Consider the following 20,298-nt stretch of genomic DNA (forward strand, 5'->3'; position numbering starts at 1 on the left):
TTTTCAGGAATGCAACGCCATTTTCCGTACTTATCTCCAAGTTTCGGAGTTTTACGCACAAATAACCCTCCATATTGTCGGACGAAATATCCGCGAGTAAAGTTCGCCGGGAAGGACGAAGGAAGTTTCTCAATGGCGGCGGGGAGAAAAAAAAAAGGGGGCGACTGATTTGCGTATTTGCGACGTAAGCCCCGTAGCTTTTCTTACTATCGACGGGGTCGCGGAGTCATGAATTATTAACTCGTCAATGAATACTATGTTTCAGAATGTAAATTCGCGTTTCAAAAGCCGCGCCTCTTAAAGGCATTTTATCTCGAGTATTTCCTATCCGAAACTGACGTTCCGAATCTCCTGGCGACAGTACGAAAAAAATATTACACCCGACAATAGCGCGTTATTTACATGTTTAATTTCACGTTTGCACGTCATTTTAATTTTTCGGTTATCTTAATTATTATTGCCCGTTTCCGTTTTATCGCAATTATTTTTTATCCGGCTAAATCCTCGAACGAAACTCCGGATTAGAGTGACCCAGATCGACTTTAAAACGTTAACATTTTTTAAAATCTTTATTTTTTTTTTTTATCAAGTATCTAAATGTAAGTATATATATACGATATTAAAACAAGTTATTTTAAATTGTTGTATTAAATTCCGGGACATACAAAAAGAAATTAGAACAGCCAAGATAGTGTGCCGTTCAATTTCGCTAATTGTTACAAGATGCTCTCAATTTTCCTCCCCCCTCCCTCCTCGAATGACATCATCTTCGTTGCTGCGTGTGACAATTGTTTCAGTTTTTGTTCATTAAACAGCCGACGACATGATAAAGCGTTCATTGGCACACTGCAGAAAGAGCAAATGTTGCGGCGATAATTGAAACGATTTAAATTGCTTTTTCTCGATAAATTATCCGCGGTAAGAAATTTTGTGTTAAACTCAATTCATTTTTCGCGCATTAATTTATCGACTTCAATTTTATCGTTAATCCAACAACGAAACTCTGCGCGGATAAATTGTAATCAAAGTACAAAATGTTTTTCACTTTGCAAAATAACGCAAATAAATCCAAGAGCATTTCTTATTTGTTATTTAACAGTCCATTTACAAGTAACAGACGTACGTTCCCTCGAGGCTGCTTTTATCGAGCTCTAATTTCACAGTTTTGGGGGCAAGATATTTTTCTAACGCGGAGATATATTTGTATCCCGTGGCTCGCGGTATCTCCCATCACGAACGCGACGTCCGCCGGAAAACCACCCCCTCGAATCGTAAACAACCGATTTTCATTCCGAAACTATTTTCCCGCGACTTGCGTCTCGTTTTTCCGCGGTGGGATTCGCTGAGGTTGCCGTTGCCGAACAAATGAATTCCGCTGCTAGCATCCACCTCAAATACGCGCGTACAAGTTCGCAGTTTCTCTATTTGCATCGACAAACAAAATCCCCCCGTCGCCCGAGTTCGTCCAGCCGGAAGTGGCAAATGTAAATTAAAGAACACAATTGCGCAATTAATTAGCCGCGTAACAACAGCACGGCTATAAAACAAACTTGTAAAACGAGAAATTTGCGATGGATCATAAATATAGCGATGACCATCGGTCACCACCTAGGAGCGCCGGCGATTAAACCCGCATCGATTTAAATTCAACCCTTTTCGAGGCTCCTATTTTCCGCCGCGGGATAAACTTGTTTATCGATCCGCTTTCGGGGCGAATTTTTCATCGGGAGCCAGGAGCGCTCCTCGCTCTCAATTCAGTGTTTTCGGTGTTTCGTCATCGCGAACTGCGGCACGGTAGTTTCTATCTCGCGCGCGTGAGCTCTCCGCGTCGCGAGAAAGGGAGGCGCAATTTACGAGGCAATAGACATACGTCGCGTTCAAGGGAGCGACCTGAGGGGGGAGGTGAACTAATTGTTAATTATGTCTGCCGTGGATACACACGCAGGACGGGAGTGAGGAGAAAAGGGCCGGAATAGGCATACGTGCCGACACACGCGCCGCGAGCGAAGGGTGAAGCTCCGCAGGGCGAGGGAAAAGCGCGAAATGGCTGGGAAGGAAAGCACTAATTCGACAAAGCTACGTCATTACGGCGCGTTTGTTCTTGGCCCGGAGCCGCGCGTCCCTCTTCTCTTCTCTCTCGCTTCTTCGCGGGACGAGGAACGGCGCTGCGAGAATTCGGGGAAGTAGAAAGGAGCGTCTTTCGCGCGACGATGCGACACCGCCGTTCGCTTTAGCGAGATACGATTGTTCTCCTCGCGGCCACTTAGCCGAAATTATCTGATCCGACGACGGTGAGGGAGAATTTGATCGCTCGATTGACGTGGAAACGATCGAGAGCGCGTCGCGTTTGCCGGATAGGGTTGCGGAGTCGAGACACGTCGGGATTAAAGTCGACCTCCCGTTTCGTGCGCCCTTTGCCAGCGGAAATTAATTGTATTAGCGCGTAATGACGAAAGGTAATCGATTTATGGAAAAAGAAACACGGGAGGCTATAAATTTCACAGCGATCTTGCGCCGTATCGCTGGTACTGAGAGAGAGAGAGAGAGAGAAAAAAGAATTTAGCCTCGGCGATTATTTTATATTTCGTAGTTTAATCCGGTCGCAATTTTCGTAAATTAGTTATCTTTAAATGATCCGGTTTAATTACGTAACTAACCGCGGCGTGATGTAAAGTTCTCCACGAATTTAATTTCCCTGAAATATTTCCATGGCCTCAAAATGGCCGTCAGATAAACATAATTAAATCCGCGGCGTTATATAATTTTTAATTGTATTAATATCGGAAAATCATTACGCCGCTTCGTTTGTCGGAGTTTTAATTATCATGCTCGCCCTTACGAAAAAAGATCGTTAAACTATCTCCCGCAGCAAAATGAAAGATGGTACCTTTACTCTGTGCTAGTTAACGGCGGCCGCAAATAACATCAGCACGTTTCATGCATGCTAAATTAATGGAACGAGGCCACCTTTCCTAAAAATGCTACACTAAATAACCGCCTTGACCCGACAATGTTAACGGAATATCGTTTTTATTTTTGTAACATTAGAGAATAGTTTCTTTCATGCGCCTACAAAAATACGCGCCATTCCCGAGCGACAATCGATTGCCAATATTATCAGAATAATAACGCGCGATAAAAGCAAGACAACGTCGCCTCAATGGGATAATTAATTAAAAATTACAATCAACACCAGCAATAAAAACTTGCGGGAACAACTTGAGTGTTCAAATTAGATCCGTCGTCTTATAAAATTAATAATTTAATTTATTATTTTAAAATTAATTAAATTTATTTCTCTTAATTTCTGACACAACTTTTGATTTAATTCAATTCGGTTTATGCTGTAGGCGATTTATTCAATGCGATAGTTATAAAGTTTTTGAATCTGTGATCACGTTTAACCCTTTCGGAATACGAGGAATGTTTTTTACATCCCAAACTTCTGGCCACCTTTCGTTATACAATATAAAATTGATTTTTCTCAAGAAAACATTAAAATTAAAGATCTGGATTTTTTAAAATATATATTTCAATAAAATATATATAATAATAAGATTATAAAAATGAAGAAAATTTAATTAATAAACAAATTTTTTTTTTATCCAGTAACGTGGAATATAATTCGCGCTCTTCTTACGTTTTTGATCTTCAACACGCTCGCTGAAGGGTTAACGCGCAAATCCGACAACAATTCCCGAATAACTAATTCGGCTTCTTTAGTAAACGAATCAGTTCGCGTTCTCTTAATTAAACGCCCGCGTAATACTCGTAATGCCGGCCAGCTGCGGGCAACTCGCTCGTTACTTCCGTCCGCCTCCAACTATTCTTTATTTTGACGTCCCCGCGGAAAATTCAGATTACGAAGTTAGCTCGTCGGTGAACGGGAAGAGGAAGAGGAAGCCGCTCAGCTGCTCGTAGAAAGAAAGGAGGACACGCCGCCTCCGCGAGCGACGATTCGCGTGACTTCCGGCCGGCGGGAGAGACCCACTCGAGCAGCTTGAGGAAAACTTCTGCATCTTCTGCGATCCAATTTTTCTTTTTTCCTTCCTCCGCCTTCTCCCTCCCCGTCTCCCCCCTCCTCCCCCCCTGTCTTTTTGCAAGGTGGTAGTCAGTCATTCGGTCCCGTCTCATTAATTCTTTCCTGTCTTCCGGCAAAGTTGTATCTCTGATGTTTCTTTCTGCTCCACCCTGCCAACCGATCCCTTCAACCCTGTTCCTCTTTCTCTTTTTCTCTGCTTTTTTTTTCTTTCTTTTTTTTTTTTATTTGCCGCCGCTTGGAGAAAAGTGCACTTTAACCGTGTCACCTGTAGACAAAGATACAAAGGAATATGCCGTGCATTTGCGAATATCACGTAGCCGGGCCACCGGAATATTTCATACGCCGTGAGTGCATGTCGTTGCTCTAAGGTCTGTATTTATAACCGACGGCGCTTGGACCCGAGAACACGCTCCCGCGTCTCGTTTTATATACGCGGCCGAGGCCCCGGATATGTTTCCGTCTCCGTCGTTCTCCTCGTGTCCCGGACGTTTCCGCTCGCGAGACGGGCCGTCGCCGGGCGAACTCTCAGGTCCCGTCGAAACCTATCTCGTTATGGGATAATTAAGCTCCTAACTTGTTCTCGATATCATCACAAAGTTGCGCCGATAATATTACATCCTGATTTCTCGTGTGTGATGCTGCGCGAGCAAACGTTTCGTCCCTTCGGGATAAGATCTAATCTTCTTAGTCGAAAAATATGCATCGAGGGAAGGGAAAAAAAGTGGTTTTTGGCTTCAGCAATAATTCTATGATATGTTTAGTCACAAATATAGTTGATGCGATTATATTTATCTACAAACAATTTTAATGATTTCTTGAGAAAAATTGATTTCGTATCAAAAGGCGTTAGAAGTCTGAGTCTTACGGAAGTGTGAGATGTAAGAAAGCACCTCGCGCGCTCATCGAAAGGTTAAGGAGGCATTTCCATACGTATGTTCACCGAAATCGGTTCACTGAAAATTGAATTTTCCATTTGATACCCTCGCCCGCGCCTCCGACTGGTTACATTCTGCGAAAGCACTCTTTTACGTTGTCACCCATCTCCCGGGAAGCGACATTTAGCGATTTGTTCTTCGACGTTCCTCCTTCGCTCCGTCCTCGTGGGTAATTGTTCAGAAAGCTATGCGACCGGGTTTTAAGTAAATGGGAAGCGGAGGGAAAAATAAGGTGGAGAGGCCATTCCGTCACGAACTCACGAAAGTAATTTATCGAAAATGGACATCGGTCGGAGGGCAAAAATAGAGCTTCGATTAAGGTTCTGAGATCAATGCCGCATCGTGCTTGCATTTATTCATCGATGAATCTGCCACATTTCTGTACACATTGAACAAATATTAAAAATAAATACTCGCGAAAGTATTCGCTGCATAAAATTATACGTTCTTGCTTGAAATGACGTGATATAATTACCACGGGTAAGAAAATTTATATCGTGACCTAAATGCGATATTTTTCCCATCGATGGTTTCAAGTTTCACGAAGTTGAAATAAAATATACAAATGTGCGTCAATAAAAATTTTATTTTATTTTAAGTTTTTTAAGTAAATGCTTTTTAGCAATGCCAATTACTCATCTTCGATTAAAGAAATGAAATAACAATTCTCTGTCCATTCTTAAAAGTAAACGGAAGGAGGCCTGCTCCCGTTTTGCGTTTACCCATCTTCCTTTTCTTTCGCGCTCGTATTAATATATCTCCAACGCGGGTCCCAAAGAAACCAACGTGGAATCTGGAGCGCGGGTTATTTAGGCGCGAGATAAATTCCGCCGAGGTTTATCACCGGCGGCCGGATGACGGGTCACTTTATCGAATTCCCGACGAATGATGGATCATCGGTCACGTCGCCAAATTCATCTCGGCCGTATTGCAGGATGGCCGCTGAATTATCGATACACTTCGAGACACGCTCCAGCGCATTTTGCAATACACCCTGCGTGGTATAATGCCCCGGCGTATGATCGATGCTCCGGTATGTATGCGCGCGAGATTGCATTGTTGATAAACTCGGATAATATGCAATGTTTGTCCCTCCGCGTGCGCGCGCGATATTACTTCATTCCTCGTAATATGCCGCATGAGAAATTTTCCCCGAAATCGCGTTTTATTAAACGCATGCGAGAGCGCCGAAGATTCCCGGATATTTTCGCATTAAGCCAACATTGTTTTCATTTTTTCGCTTAAATATTGCTTATAAAGTATGCGTCCTTTGCCCTAGTCGGCAAGGAGGACTTGCCGAAGTAGGTCAGGCCGAGTATATATCCCGAATCGCCGGATGTTTCCGACCGTATAAAAAAATTTTCGCCGCCGCCCAAAGTCGCCCGACAATGTCTCTTCAAGCGCGCGGTCGATATATCGACTTCTCCGGCCGGGCATCTAAATATTTTCTCACTGGGACTGCACTTCATCTCGAGGCGTGCGGTAAACTTCCATTGAAACGTCCGCATGACGAAATTCCGAAGCGCGAACACTTTCCCTGTCTTTTCAGCGCTTGTGATTCTTGCGGGCGAAACGTGTCGCTGTAAAATTCTGCGCTTCATCGCGAAGCTGTTCAGTACGATGTGAGAAATTATATTGTTGCTAAATTAATCAAATAATCTAAATATTATAATTTGTTAAATTAATAATTATCGTTATATGATTATTATTTTATACTTGTAAGCCATGAGTGTTGGCACAACAGACTGTCTTGTAAAATTCTTTCTTTGTTCGATCTATTTCGAGAACATTTCTCTCCTCTCGCACGACATTTTTCTCTCCTTTCCTTGCCCTCCGCAATCCCTCCTGGCTTTTTTTTCTTCCTCTTTCACTGCGCGAACAGGACACAGTCAATGTCAATGGCTTCTTCACCCTCCTCGATTTTTCCTCCCTACCTTTCAGAGTTCTCTCTTCGTCCTCACCCCATGCACCATCGCGATCGCTCTTGCCCCGCGAGATTCCAGGATTATGACGAAAATCTGACGAGCGCAAAGGTGGTTTCCGTCAGACGCATTTCGCATTTTTCAGGAACGCGTTTTTCCGCCTCGCCAGCTCACCGTAACTCTCACGGCCGGATGGCTTCAAAAATCGCTTTCCCGCCACCGATGTCGCGAGCGATTTCGCAGAGGCGAATTTACACGCGAATTAAATAGAAAGAAAGAAAAAAAAAACAAAATTGTTAAATGCCATTTCTCAAATAGAGCATCAATACCTTATCGTTCGAAATTATTGGACTTTATTCAAATCGGACACAATTAAATCGATACAAATTCCATAAAAAAAAAAGGAACATTTTCGATTTGTATCCAGTATCTAGCTCTTTTCTTTTCTATCCTTTCAAACGCTCGATTGTTCTTTATCTCTTTTAGCGAATGCCGAGTACCTTTCGCGCTAAAGTCCCCGAATGACGCGCCCGGTTTTCTAAAGGTATTATCTCCCGGAGATTAACATTATTCGGACTTCCCGGTCGATTGAAGGCTTACAACGTGCTGATTTCCGTGGGAATCGCTTGTAAATGACGGACGTTTTCTCCAGGACGAAAGGGGGAATCGATATCAATTGTTCGCAGCGACGTGGGGGAGAGAAGGAAGACGACAAACCCGGTTCGAACTTCGCGTCCCGGTGTGCTGATAGTCCGCGGCCTTTTTCCGCCCTCGACCGGCCCGTCTCCTCGGAGACTTCCGGCTGGTTCCCCATTGCCCCGGCACCGCTCGTTCAATTGAAAAAGTTTGCACGGCGAATTAACAATGGCCGACGCACGACGATAAGTAAATGCCAAATGTATCTCGCAGCGAACAAAGCTTCAACGAGGCGATATCCAGGTCCTGAGAGACGCGTCCCTTTTTCGCCTTTTCTCCTTTCGTCCCCCTTCGCGTCTCCTCCAGCTGCCTCCCCACGATCCTGCGCGAAGCAGCGGCAACTTTAAACGATTCCGCGACGCGCCGAGGAAACGTGCCGCACGTTTCGTAGGGAGATAAAAGTCGCCTCTGCGAGAAGCCCGATTTTCATCCCCTCCCCGCTCCACCTTCGAGTTTCCTTTGTCGGCCGCATTATCTAATTACCCCTCGCCGTTACGCTCGCAATTCCGCGCAATACCGCGATCAGTATTATCGGCGCCGCGCTCGCTATTTCTCGCACGTCCCCGCCGCCAGGGTGTGGCTATAAATTTTATACAAATGTATGAAAATGCGATTAAAAGATTTCGTGCGCGAGGACGCGTCGCGTTAAACGGGGGGGTCGCCATCTCTCCCTCTACGCGCGGAAAGTATTCCCTGCGTCGTAAATTTCAGGAAACGCTACCCCGGAAAATTATACATTTTCGCAATTGTAATGCAATCTTAATAACGATGCCCGGTTCTTTTTTTTTTTTTTGTCGCGACACGAATAACAATGTTGTGGAAAAAAAAAAAAAGGAAAGAGAAAGTACCTTGTAACGCGCGGAGTACGTAAATAAAAGTTACACGGCACGTCTGACGGTGGATCACGCAAAACCCGCACATCGAAGTATATTTTGCCGCCGGCGTTGCTTTATTTTTCTACATGCCGCGTTTGCATTTTATTGATTCGCGTGTTGAACGCCATTGCGCGGCTTTTTAGTGCGCGAAAGGATCAGGCAGGGAAATCCACCGCATTTCTGTCCTTCTCGCTCGAGGAGCGAACAACGCGCATTTTTTTTTTCTTTTTTTTCGACGCTCAGTCGTCGTAGAAAATTAATACCGCAGTGTTCCTAATTATAAGGTTTACTTTATAATAAATAACGAAGGGAATAATGAATTAATTAAAAAAAGCGGTTTACACGTGGTACGTTTGGTAGACTTCAGGAAATTTTATTTTATTTCACTTTAACAAATGTCGACAATTATTTCGTAAGATTTAAAAGAATTAGAAATTAATAATAAATATTTTTCGTAATTTAAATGACAAAATTGAAATATATTTATTAAGTCGCGAGGAAATAGAATTTCTTTCTGGAAGTTATTAAAAGATGGAATTTATTTTGAATTCGATAAGCTCCGATAAGCAAATCGAAAAAGACGCGTTCGCAGGCATGCGCACGGCATCCGTTATTCCCCGGCGACTTAAAATACACGCCGCTTGTATATCATCTTAACCGGATGCGAGGGAACGCGCGGAGATTATGCGCGGATAAATACATTAATGAATAGCGCGGGTCGGGTTCATCTTCGTTCAGGCTGGCGGCGGGGGTGAGTTACGCCGCGCGCATCGCTATGCAACGATAGGGGGATGCTATAAATTATGGGACGCACTTTCGGAACGATCGACAAGAATCGAGGCATAACGGAATAGGAAAAGCTCGATATAAAACGTGACGTGTGTGTATAATGCACATAACGTGAAACTATAATTTTTGAACGAAAATAATTGACACCATTAAACAAATAACTTTTTAAAAATTAATAATTTTATTATTCTGTAGTTTGTTTGACTGTAATTTGTTTTAAGTGTCGAAAAAAAGGGTTTTTTTACCATCATTTTTTTCCTCATTCTTTGGACTTTGAATTTCAAACTTTTTTTTTATGGCAAATAGTATTATATGTATATAATGAGATAGAAATTTTAGTAAAATTGTAAAATGAGCATAGATAGAATGACTTCGAAGGCATGAAGAAGTGAAAGTAATGGCTGTTTTTTTTTAATAATTTTATTTAAAAACCAATTAGAAATTAGTTTAATTTTTTATACATTTTCAGCATGTCTACATTAATATTTTTCTACTTTATGTTACAGTTACCGGCAATATCTACAACTCCGCTGAGACTCCTGCAAACGGGTGAGTCGCATGATTTTATTTTTTCCCAGCATTTATAATTTCAGCGGGAGCTAGTACGAAATGATATTTGTACATTATCTCGATCTCAATTGAACGTATTAATTATATTGTTTTCTTAATTTTCCAAAAATTATCGTCTCACATTACACGCATTAGAAGCGTAAACGTATTCCAAGTAAAAACTAAAAAGTTTCGAGCTCCGCGAGATGCATATTTCCACAAGACCGTGTAAACTGACTTTTAAACAACGTCGGGATAAATATTTACCGTCAGGCGCGTTTGTCACGTGCAAATCCAATTGTCGGGGATCATTTTATATTTCATCGTCCCCGTGGCACGTCCCGCGGGACGCGACGGTGCTTCAGGAAGGATCGCGGACCGCCGACGATCGCGCTGAGTATCGGTAGGAGGGGCGAGCGGGGAAAGAGAGAGATTTCACGTTTCCTTCAAATCGCGGGGATATCGCCCTTAAGTGCAGCTCGATTCTTCCCTCCCGGCAGCCGGCGAGGAGAGCTCGCTACGGCAACGAGCGATGCCCCGCATTTTCCGGGATATACTTCCCGCGTGGCGCATGCATAGACGATCGGGGCCGACGATCTCGTCCTTTCTCACACGGAGATTGAATCCGTCGGGGTAAACTGCATTCCGCGTCCTCTCGATGCGCGCGCGATCTCCCTCCGTCCGGGAGGACCCCAGCTGGGGTCGGTCTCGCTCGCTCGCTCGCACGCTCGCTCGGTCGGCCGTTCTTTTCTTTTCTTTTTGAAACTCGGCTTGTACATTGCTCGATACTTTGTATTCACCGTATAGACGGTGGTCCCCGACAGCCCGCATCAATCCGGCTGCACCGACCGTGGCGAACGGTGCATTACTCACGCTGCGGGCGCGACTCCGTGAACGTTGTTTACGTCACCGTCGGCGGTGCATCACCGGAGGAAGAGCAGGCGTTTACCTCGATTTTATATGGCCCTTCTGTTTCCTTTTTTTATTTTATTTTATTTTTTTTATTATTAATAAAGATCTTAAATTTTATTTTTAATTGAGTAAACGCGGGGTTTTGTTTTTTTTTTTTTTTTTACGTAATGCGGAACTGACGCAATTAACGATAAAGATATGGCATGCTCATTGAGACGCGACGCGCTAATTTTATTTTTATTTTTGCTATCCCTTAACTTTGAGAAACACAATCAAAAAAATTCGATAGAAATAAAAATCAATGTTGTTCATATAATGACACTTTCCGAGCTCCTGATGACCGGCGAGATCGAGACTTTAGTATATCGACGTGCTCGGACTTGCGGAATTGTAGCCACTATGCGGTATCTTTGCGAAATGGAGATATGCAGATTAGATGAATAGCAATTTTGCGTGTTCGTGATCTTCGCCGTCGAATGGAGAATGCAATGCGTAATCAAGTGGCTACTCTCGACGTAAGTAAGACGAATAGCCGTCACGATTCATCTCAAACGTAAAACCTTATCACCGGGTTTTCTATGGATAAATATAAATTTGTCGCAAGGTTTAATTTTTTTTTTATATATATAAAAACCTATTTTCTTGTTTAAATGTCTCCGACACGTTCTTTCTGCTTAATATCAAATATTAAATTTTTTTCTTTACTATTTAAATTCGGATTTATTTAATCGAAAAATATCGCCACCTGTCCACCAGTTATTTTGATATAATATTGGCGTGTAAATTTTTTACAACGCGTTAAACTGTGTAGAAGTGAGGTACATACATATGTAAATAAAAATTGGTGCGCGGCCGACTCATTGTCTCGCGCGACTGTTATCACAGCACGAGATAACGCGGAGATAGCGAAACTCCGCGAGTGTCGCAAAATAATTATATCCGATGAACAAAGATATCGGTCAGCACAAATTAGCTTCTCTGATTAACGATGAGAAATATATAGTGACCGGAATATAAGATACCGCTGTCGAGGGTTGAATATGCATCCTGCGTGGTTTAAAATATTACCCCGCGCAGAAACGAGAAAACCATCAAAGAAAAAAAAAAAAAAAATTAAGTCGCACGGCGAGCGTTACATTGCTTTTCGCCGGAGCGACATTGATTCCGAGTTCCCGCGTGTAACCGCGAAATATTTTGCTTCCGGACATCCCGTGCATTCCTGACGAATATTCCAACCGCACCGGCTACGAATTCTCGCGGTATTTAAACGCGGGATTTGTAGGAACCGCCCAAATCGGCTTGGCGCGGCTAATCTCTTTTCGCCCGCGAGTCGAGTTACCTTGCAAAAATAGCGGAACGGGTTCGAGAGCCTGTCCGTCGAGCGTGCGGTGTTAGACAAAGGCAGGAATAAAAAGGATTAAGTAGCGGAAAGTGGGAAAAGCTTGGAAGGGGGAAAGACGAAAAAAAAAAGGGGGGGAAAAACGTGTGAAACAAAGTTCGCGATTCGCGCGAGAAGGCAGGCCGCGCCGCGTCGGGATGAAAAACGGAGCGAAATCGCCGCCGATCGCGGGGTCTCCTCTGTTTTGCTGTCTCGGGCTCAATTGCAATTTATCCAGAGACGTGAAAAAACATCCGGCAAAAAAAGCCTCGACAGCCGCAGGTCGGTGGCATAAGATCGCGAGAGAAAGAAAGAGATATGCCGAAGTGCTGCAAAGATTTCGTATTAAAAATTATCCTTGAGAAAAAGAGAAAGAGAAAAAGAAAGAGATGAAGAAAGAAACAAAGAGAGAGGATAGATTTCGTTTTTTTTTTTTTTTTTTCTTTTTTTGCAACGGCACCTCTCCCTCTTAAGAATGACTCGAGTACCCTCTCGTTGTATTGAGTTCTTTTACTTATATTTTTAAATCTCGGCTCCCTCTGACCCGATTTGCGCCCGTTTTTCCGCGTTTTTATATTCGCCCAGGAAGAGAACTCTCTCTCTTTTGCGAATGTCGTCTCGTAAACGACAAAGCCTCCGTCGTCGTTTACTAGCTCACGCGGGTGGAACACTGTAAATTCGCGGATAACTTTCGCGCCGACAAACGGCCAAAACGTTCCCGTGGGAACGCCGCCGCGTTCCGCACTCGGCTTTTTATTCTCCACGGCGGTCATACTCGTCGATTAAATATACACGCCAGTCGTCGCAGTTTACTTTCTTCGCACTGACTTTATATTTCGTTTTAAACTTTCAATATACACGCGGAGACCAACGACGTTTGTCAAGTATTTCTCGCGTTTTGATTTTCTGTTCCCAATTCTTTTTAATTTACGAGCCCACGTTCTATTGACAAAGAAAATAAAAGTACGACAAAAGGATTAATCTAAATATTGCTAATTTATTTTTAAAAATTAAGCGTATATGTAATTGAAATTATAAAAAACAGTTGCGACGTACGAAAGGAACAATTTTTCTTATCTACATTGATTAATCGATTTTCGTCGCGTTTTTTGCCGACTAATGTGATTAATCTCGATGCCGAGTATCCCGATTTCTGTTTGTAGACGAGATTCGCTTGGCAGCAGACTTGGAAAAAAAAAAAAAAAAAAATTTTGATTTGAAACTCGCTAGCTGGTCTCCGACGTTTTCGTCGACTCATCTCCATTAAGTCGCGATTTGCTTAGGGCCGAGGGTCTTCCTCCTAATAAGATAAACCGAGTGGGAAAACTGGCGGATGAAGGGATGCGTGCGGGCTCCCTTGAAGCTTAGTAGTCGCGAGACTTTTGCCGAATCAGGAAAATTATAATTCTCGTAAGTGCAGCTACCTCGTCGCGGCCGGGAGGAGCTTTCTTCGTGCACGGGGAACGTCTTTCGAATCGCGTTTCCCATCGAAATAATTTTCTCGATATCCCTGGTATGCACTTGTCCGATCGAATAAAGTGGCATGACAAATTGAAACATATTGCGAGGACCGAGGAAACATTATTGCACTTGTGAGATTTGTTCCGTCTGAGGTGGACAAGGATCTCATCGCGATCCTTTTCACAATCGAAGAGCGTTTTGCCCTTTGCGAGACAGGAAGTCACGAATGATTGTAGAAAAATGATGGACGCGAAATGCCATCTTGAGGAGAAAAGAAAAAAAAAAGATTTAATTCATTTGGTATCTCTTACAGATATTTTTTAAATTAATTATGTTAAATAAATGTCGATAATCGCTTATTTTGCGCGTTAAAAACGTTTAACAATTTTTTTAACGTTTATAAAATAAAGTAATTTAAAATAAATAAATATAACACTCTACTTTGAAATATAGAATTTTTTCAAGGGATATTGTTTGCTTTTCTTGTCTGCGTTGCGCGATGGGATTGTAATTTCGCCGTTATTAGAAAAGTGAGGGAACAATTGGCGCGATAACGCGCGAGTGGAGTGTAACGCGAGCGGTCGTCATTGCGGTTAACACGAAACCAGCTAAACTTCGGATTTCATCGAGCCAATAATGTCCGACATGGAATATCCAGGGCTTTTATTATGTATGACAACCGAAGCACGGGGTTACAGTATGCAGCAAATATTTCTCTATTTTTCATTTCCCGTTAAATACGATTTTTGCCGATAAAAAATTTATATCACGCTTGAAAAACCGGATACAATACAGTTTTGATTGAAACTAACTGTCGGGCCAAAATGCAATTGAAGTCATTTATGTAATATATAAAATTACTCATCCACTCGCGGAAAAAAAAAAAGAAAAGAAAATTTTGGTCAACGATTTTGTTTTTTTTTTTTTTCGTTCACTGAGGAATTATTTTTTAAATATACAGTGGCGTATTTTATACCTATCTATATATTTATTCGTAATAAATTGGTAATAAATTTTAGGATAATTAAATCGATATATATTTATTTAAGAAGTACCAATAATATTAATATAATATTTATATTAATATTATTATTACCGGTTCTTTCGCAATTTTTCTTTTTTTTTTTCTTTTTTCTTCCTATCTCCCCGAACTACTTTTAAGCAACTCGCGAAAATGAAGGGGAGTACATCTGCTTATATTCCTCCCTCGAGTAATCGTTTTATCTTCAACGGTGCGTTAGGAGCACGTAGCATTTGCAATCGATTCGTGTAAGCCGAACGAATTTTAATGCAGACGCTTTGGAGGGCCAGCGTTTTAAATTTAAATTGCATAATGCTCGCAGAAACCGAAAAGAGCCGGCGAGGGGTAATGAAATATGCGATCGAGAACAATCCTCCGAAATACTCTCTCCTCTTAGCAATCCGTACGATAACTTACAGGCGATATGAAAAGAAATTTAACACGGGCCGTTTTCTCGTACTTATTTTAATTGTGTACTTTAAAAGTATGGCATTTAAAATCAAACGTAAAGTCACGCTGACGCGATTGACGAATTAGCGATAAATTTAATTTTTTATATATGTATATATATTTTTTTTTTTTTAAATTTTGTAAAGCAAAGTCAAACACCTCAGACGTAACTGAAGACCGCAATGTGTGCAGAATGAAATAGTACAAAGAATAATAATTAAATAGAATTACCTTTTGGCGAGAAAGGCAAGAGGTCCGCTCGTCGCGTGGTAAGTGTGCGTAGCGCGTAACGCGAACGACCCGCCTGAGGAATGCAGCGATAAGTCCAGGCTCGCAGCTTGCTCGACTACCGTCGCCGACTTGACCATTGTTTATGTGCACTGCTCACCCCGTAGCAAGTCAACACGCTGTAAAAAAGAATTGCACGCTGATTATTCGAGAAAATACAAGGGACTGGCAAAAAGCACGTGAAAAAATTCCTACGTTAAGAAAGATCATAAAAAGATGTTTCTCGATACCCTTTACAATGCAATAATCACTTTTAATCGTCAAATTAAAGAAAAATTTTTCGGGATAAAGCTACAGACAGGGATCCCTTTTGCACGTTAGAACAAAAAAATAAATATCAGGATCGGAAGGATTTCCGCGTAAAATAAAAATTCTAGTGAGCTAAATATGTTATTATATATATTTTCGAAATCGACGAAAAGTTTCTCGGTGCGGCGAGTGAAAACCTTCGGCCTGTTTCCTCTTTCGGTCCTCCCGTTCCGTCATTATTTATCGTGTACGGTGTCATCTTCGCCCGGCTGTTGGCCGTTTCAATCGCGATGGGTAGCTAGCCGATTAAACATTAACCGGGAAAATCGAGTCATCGAGATGTGTGCCTCGTTGCCGGTGATCGCGATGGAGGCGGATGAGACCGAGGGGTTTCCGTAATTGAAAGAGAAAGTTTGCGTAGGTCGTATATCGGGAAGATAGGTCGCTCTATCGATCACGCTGTCATGCATGTCACTTCGCGCATACGTCGAATCCGGGCGACTAACTGCTGCTGGACCGACGTCACGAGCTCGTACTCCTCGCACGGGATAAAACTGCCGTTGACAATCGAAATTGACATCTGCGGGGAGCAAAGAGGAGATGGGGAATTAACTGAAACGGAGCGTACGCCAATCTGAAGCCTGGTCAAGTTTTTTTTTTTTTTTTACTTTTTTTTCCCCCTTTTGAAAGAAATAAAGTATTTGTTCACTGATTATATAACTATTACATAACGAGTTACAGCTACATGTGTTAAATTATTTTACACATACGAATAATTAATTAATTTAATTTTATTATTATATATCTTTTTGCCGTTCGCGATATAATTAGCACTTCAAATAGTATTTTTATATTTTAACGAAAAAATAAAAAATCTTGACTAGATCATTGCTTTCAATGACGATTATAAAATGAGAGAACGTATCTTAAGTGCATATTATTTAGGACCCATTGTTCACGTATGATGTACGTTAATTTAATGAGAATGCCATCGCACGATGAAAGTGCCATCGCACGATGGAAAGTGCTATAGTAATGACGTTTAATCAATATACCTTCTGCATTAGTTTTGCATTCGTGTTTTAAAGAAGTGGTTCCATAATTCATATTACACCAACGTTCCACTTGTGCAATAAGATACTAAATAATTTTTAACTTTTTCTTTTATTAAAAAGACACAATCTGAAATTAATACCTCTAATTAAAGTCGCGATAAAAATTCAATATTTATCTATGAGACAAATCTACATTTTATATTTATTATACTGCGACGTAATGATAATTAAAACTGTTACATATATTAATAAAATAATTTCAGTTGATCAAGTTAAAACCTAATTTATCTTCTTGTTTGGCTCACTTTGCGCCGCGGGAGTATTAATTTTTATTACTTTTTATATCTAAAAATTTTATTATTAAAATTAAAATTTTTTATTACATATTATTTTTATTATATTTTATATGTTATATATTTTGCGCGAGGCGATGACCGGACACCGCGCGGGCGAGCCGCGTACGCTGCCGAGATTGCCGTAAGTCCCGCGATTGTTGTAGGTCGTGTCGTGGCCGGCCAGCTGAGCCGGGCGATGACCTTTCGGACCGCGCGCGCGAGACACGCACACGCGGACACGGCCCGTTGCTCGGTCGCTGGCAGAAGCATTGAAAGTAGGAAGAAAGTAGGTTACCAGCGCGTCCGCTGGCCTATCTTAACTGCGTGGCTAGCAAGTGGGGCATCATGCCCGATGCGAACACCGCACGCGCGAGCCACAACGCTGCCCGCTACGCAGCCGTAACCCGATAGACAAACGCATACGACCTGATCCCGTAAATTCCGTGACCGTAGTTCGTTGTTAGAAACATTAAATGTTGGTAAAAATTATTAAATATAAAACCTTTTTTGTTTTTTACAAGAAATGAGTAAAAGACGCGCGCTTTGTAATATCTAGTCAATTAAAACAATTTATTAACTTGCAATTATTTATAATCAATTTTAATCCGACGGGAGTAATTTTTAAACGCAATTTTTCCAAGAAATGAAGAAAAATTTCAGAAATACAGACCACACCCGCATTGAAAAAGTCGTTCGAAGATAATTTGTAGTATCCGGACGGCGATCCTTTACGGATAATCTTATCGCGGCGGAAAACAGAAGGATATCGATGACGTCTAACGAAGTACGACGTGGCCTCCCGGCAAAAGGGATAATATAAAGGGAAAGAACTGCTGGAGAGAGAAACGCGGGCGGAGATTTGGATGGGAAAATGCCCAGCATGCAGGCGCACACGCGAAAGCTCACGTCGGCGAGCCGAGGGGGGGAGGGGTGGCTCCCGCCGCCTTCTGAAATCCGAGGTACCGTGTATAATCTACTTATGACGAGCGCAACGTATCGGGTCCAATGCAAATCCGTTTAATCGCAACTCTCGCGGAATAATTCGGTTATCCCAGATCTCTCGCTCGCGAGCACCGTGCGTGCACCGCGTACGCCGTCGGTCCGGCAACCGCAGGCGGAGAGCAAACCGGTCCGGTCTGCGTTTTCCCCTTTACAAGCTCTCGTTTTCGCAAAGCGGGACGCACGCTTTGCGGCGCGGCCGCTCCAGTTGCAGTTGCTGCATCCTCTCGCAATTGCATCCTCCTTCCCGTTTCCCTCCGCCCAAGCGTGCGTTTCTACTATTTATTAAATACGATCCCGGTTTTAGATCCGGCAGCGTCGAACGTAATCGCGGCGATGGTACGAGAGTTTTACTTTAATCTTCGCCCGACTTGATATTAATTTTGTTCCACGTTATTTAACATTAATAAACCTTAAGTAACGTCAAAATCTCACGTTTAATAAATATGTTGCCGAAAATTCCGTGCTGCGTTGCGTTGCGTACAGTCGTTTAGTCTTTTACTAGCGCAGGCGCAATTTAACTTGCCGATTATATTACCGTGGTACGGAGGGTACTATTAATCCTGACCGACCCTTAGGCGATGAGAGGTCAGATGAGTCGCAACTTCACCTAGCGCGGCTCAAACCACGAGGTGAGCGTGAGTCGAAACGTGGTGAGGCACCCGAGTAGTCACAACAAATATGCCGGTTACCAAAAATAATTCTAATCATAATAAGGGCCACTTTCTCGTAAGAATTATGTACTATAATCACGTTGAGAAACTTCAGTTGAAGAAATTCACAATGTGTCACATTAGATATTACAATTAAATAACGTAAAAAAAAATCTACGCGTCCACGAGCGATTAAATCCCAACTCGTCGCATACGAAAGTATCTCAATATTATTTCATTAGGTACTCATAAATAAATAACTCATATCCCAAGTTTCCAGATGCTCTCTCATTCTTTTCTTTTTTTTTTTTTTTATTTTCTTTCGCACATCCGCGCGTCCGCGTCCGCGGCGCTGGGAAGCTCCGAACTCCTCACGGCGGAGTCGAACCCGCGAAGTTTCGTCTTCGGAGGCGCACGTGGTGGCTCGCATCGAAAGGTCGGGACGAACGTGGCGTCATTGCGTGACGCGAATACTCCTCGAGGATTTCCTGGGAGTTTTCCCGCGGCAATTATTTCTCGTTTAACCGGCCGTATATCGCGCCGCGGTCGGCGAGTCACGTATCGCGCCGGCCAATATCGCAGGGGATCCTTATTCTTTCTTATTACTTAATATCTCCGCGGTAACGAGGACAAATGCCGTGGCCCCCGCGAGCCGCTAATTGGGGTCCCCCTCCTCTCCCCCTCAGTTCATGCTTCTTCTACCCTCGGCGTCATCAATCTGCGCCCTACAGGCCGCGAGTGCGCTCGATCGAGAAGCTGAAGGCGAGCAGCTCGTCGGGGAATCCTTCTCGCTACCGGGAAATGAAATATGGCGAAAGCGCCAGTTGATATACGCCGGTCGAAAACTCGCCGGATTACCGGGATTCCTAATAGAGAGCGAGAAACTAAGTACGAGCGAAATGAAGATTATTATTAGTTTGGAGTAGAAGGGAGAAGGGTGATCGGGATTAACGCGACCCCCGGCGATTTATGTTACTTATGTAATAACGAGCGGTGAATTTATATAATAAATTTTTATTTATATGTAGGGTGGGGCAATCGGTTTATTTATATTTAATTTAATTATTTAATTAAATAACTTCCGATATAATATTTAATATTTATTTTTTACTGTATGTATAACGAATATATATTTTAAATAATATTAATGCGGAATGCAGCTTAAAACATCGGTTTATTTTAATTTAATTTTATTTTAATTTTATTTGGTTAAATCAATTTTTGTTATAATATTCAACATTTATTTTTTATTATACATGTGTATAATAAACATATATTTATCTTGTATTTATTTTATTATAATATAGTCTGCACACGAGAGCTCACCGCGCTTCGCCACGTCAGGCGGAAAACGCGGCGATCTTTGACGGTCCAGTTTCTCTCATGGAGAGGGGCTTCGGGGCCTCGCGACGGAATTGAACTTTATTAGCCGCTTCGATCGTCGACACGCGACGCGCCCGTTGAACGAATTAAAACGCAATTCCGTCTCGCCACGGGGGTGCTAATAGCTGGCGTGCATGTGCCGTGTCAAACACCCGACCGAATCAATTCTACGGTTTACGATCTAATTTATATTTTGGCAAAACGAGATTTGCGGCGCAATTAAATCAAGGGCCGACAAAGTCCGCCGGAACGCGCAAAATCAAACGGGAATACCTACGCGGCGTGGGATCGGAGACAAATATTCGA

At 42.5% G+C, this 20,298-nt stretch overlaps 1 long non-coding RNA gene across 1 annotated transcript in view; it reads left to right on the forward strand.

Annotated features, from left to right (window-relative positions):
- LOC139106391 (uncharacterized) overlaps positions 1-20,298 on the forward strand; it is a 197,759-nt gene that overhangs the window by 164,274 nt on the left and 13,187 nt on the right. The window contains exon 9 of the long non-coding RNA XR_011546347.1: positions 9,766-9,808. This is a non-coding gene — a long non-coding RNA (uncharacterized lncRNA). The remainder of the gene's footprint in view (positions 1-9,765; positions 9,809-20,298) is intronic.

The sequence above is a fragment of the Cardiocondyla obscurior genome, linkage group LG11 (genome assembly GCF_019399895.1).
Source record: "Cardiocondyla obscurior isolate alpha-2009 linkage group LG11, Cobs3.1, whole genome shotgun sequence".
In the NCBI taxonomy this organism is placed as follows: Eukaryota; Metazoa; Arthropoda; class Insecta; order Hymenoptera; family Formicidae; genus Cardiocondyla; species Cardiocondyla obscurior.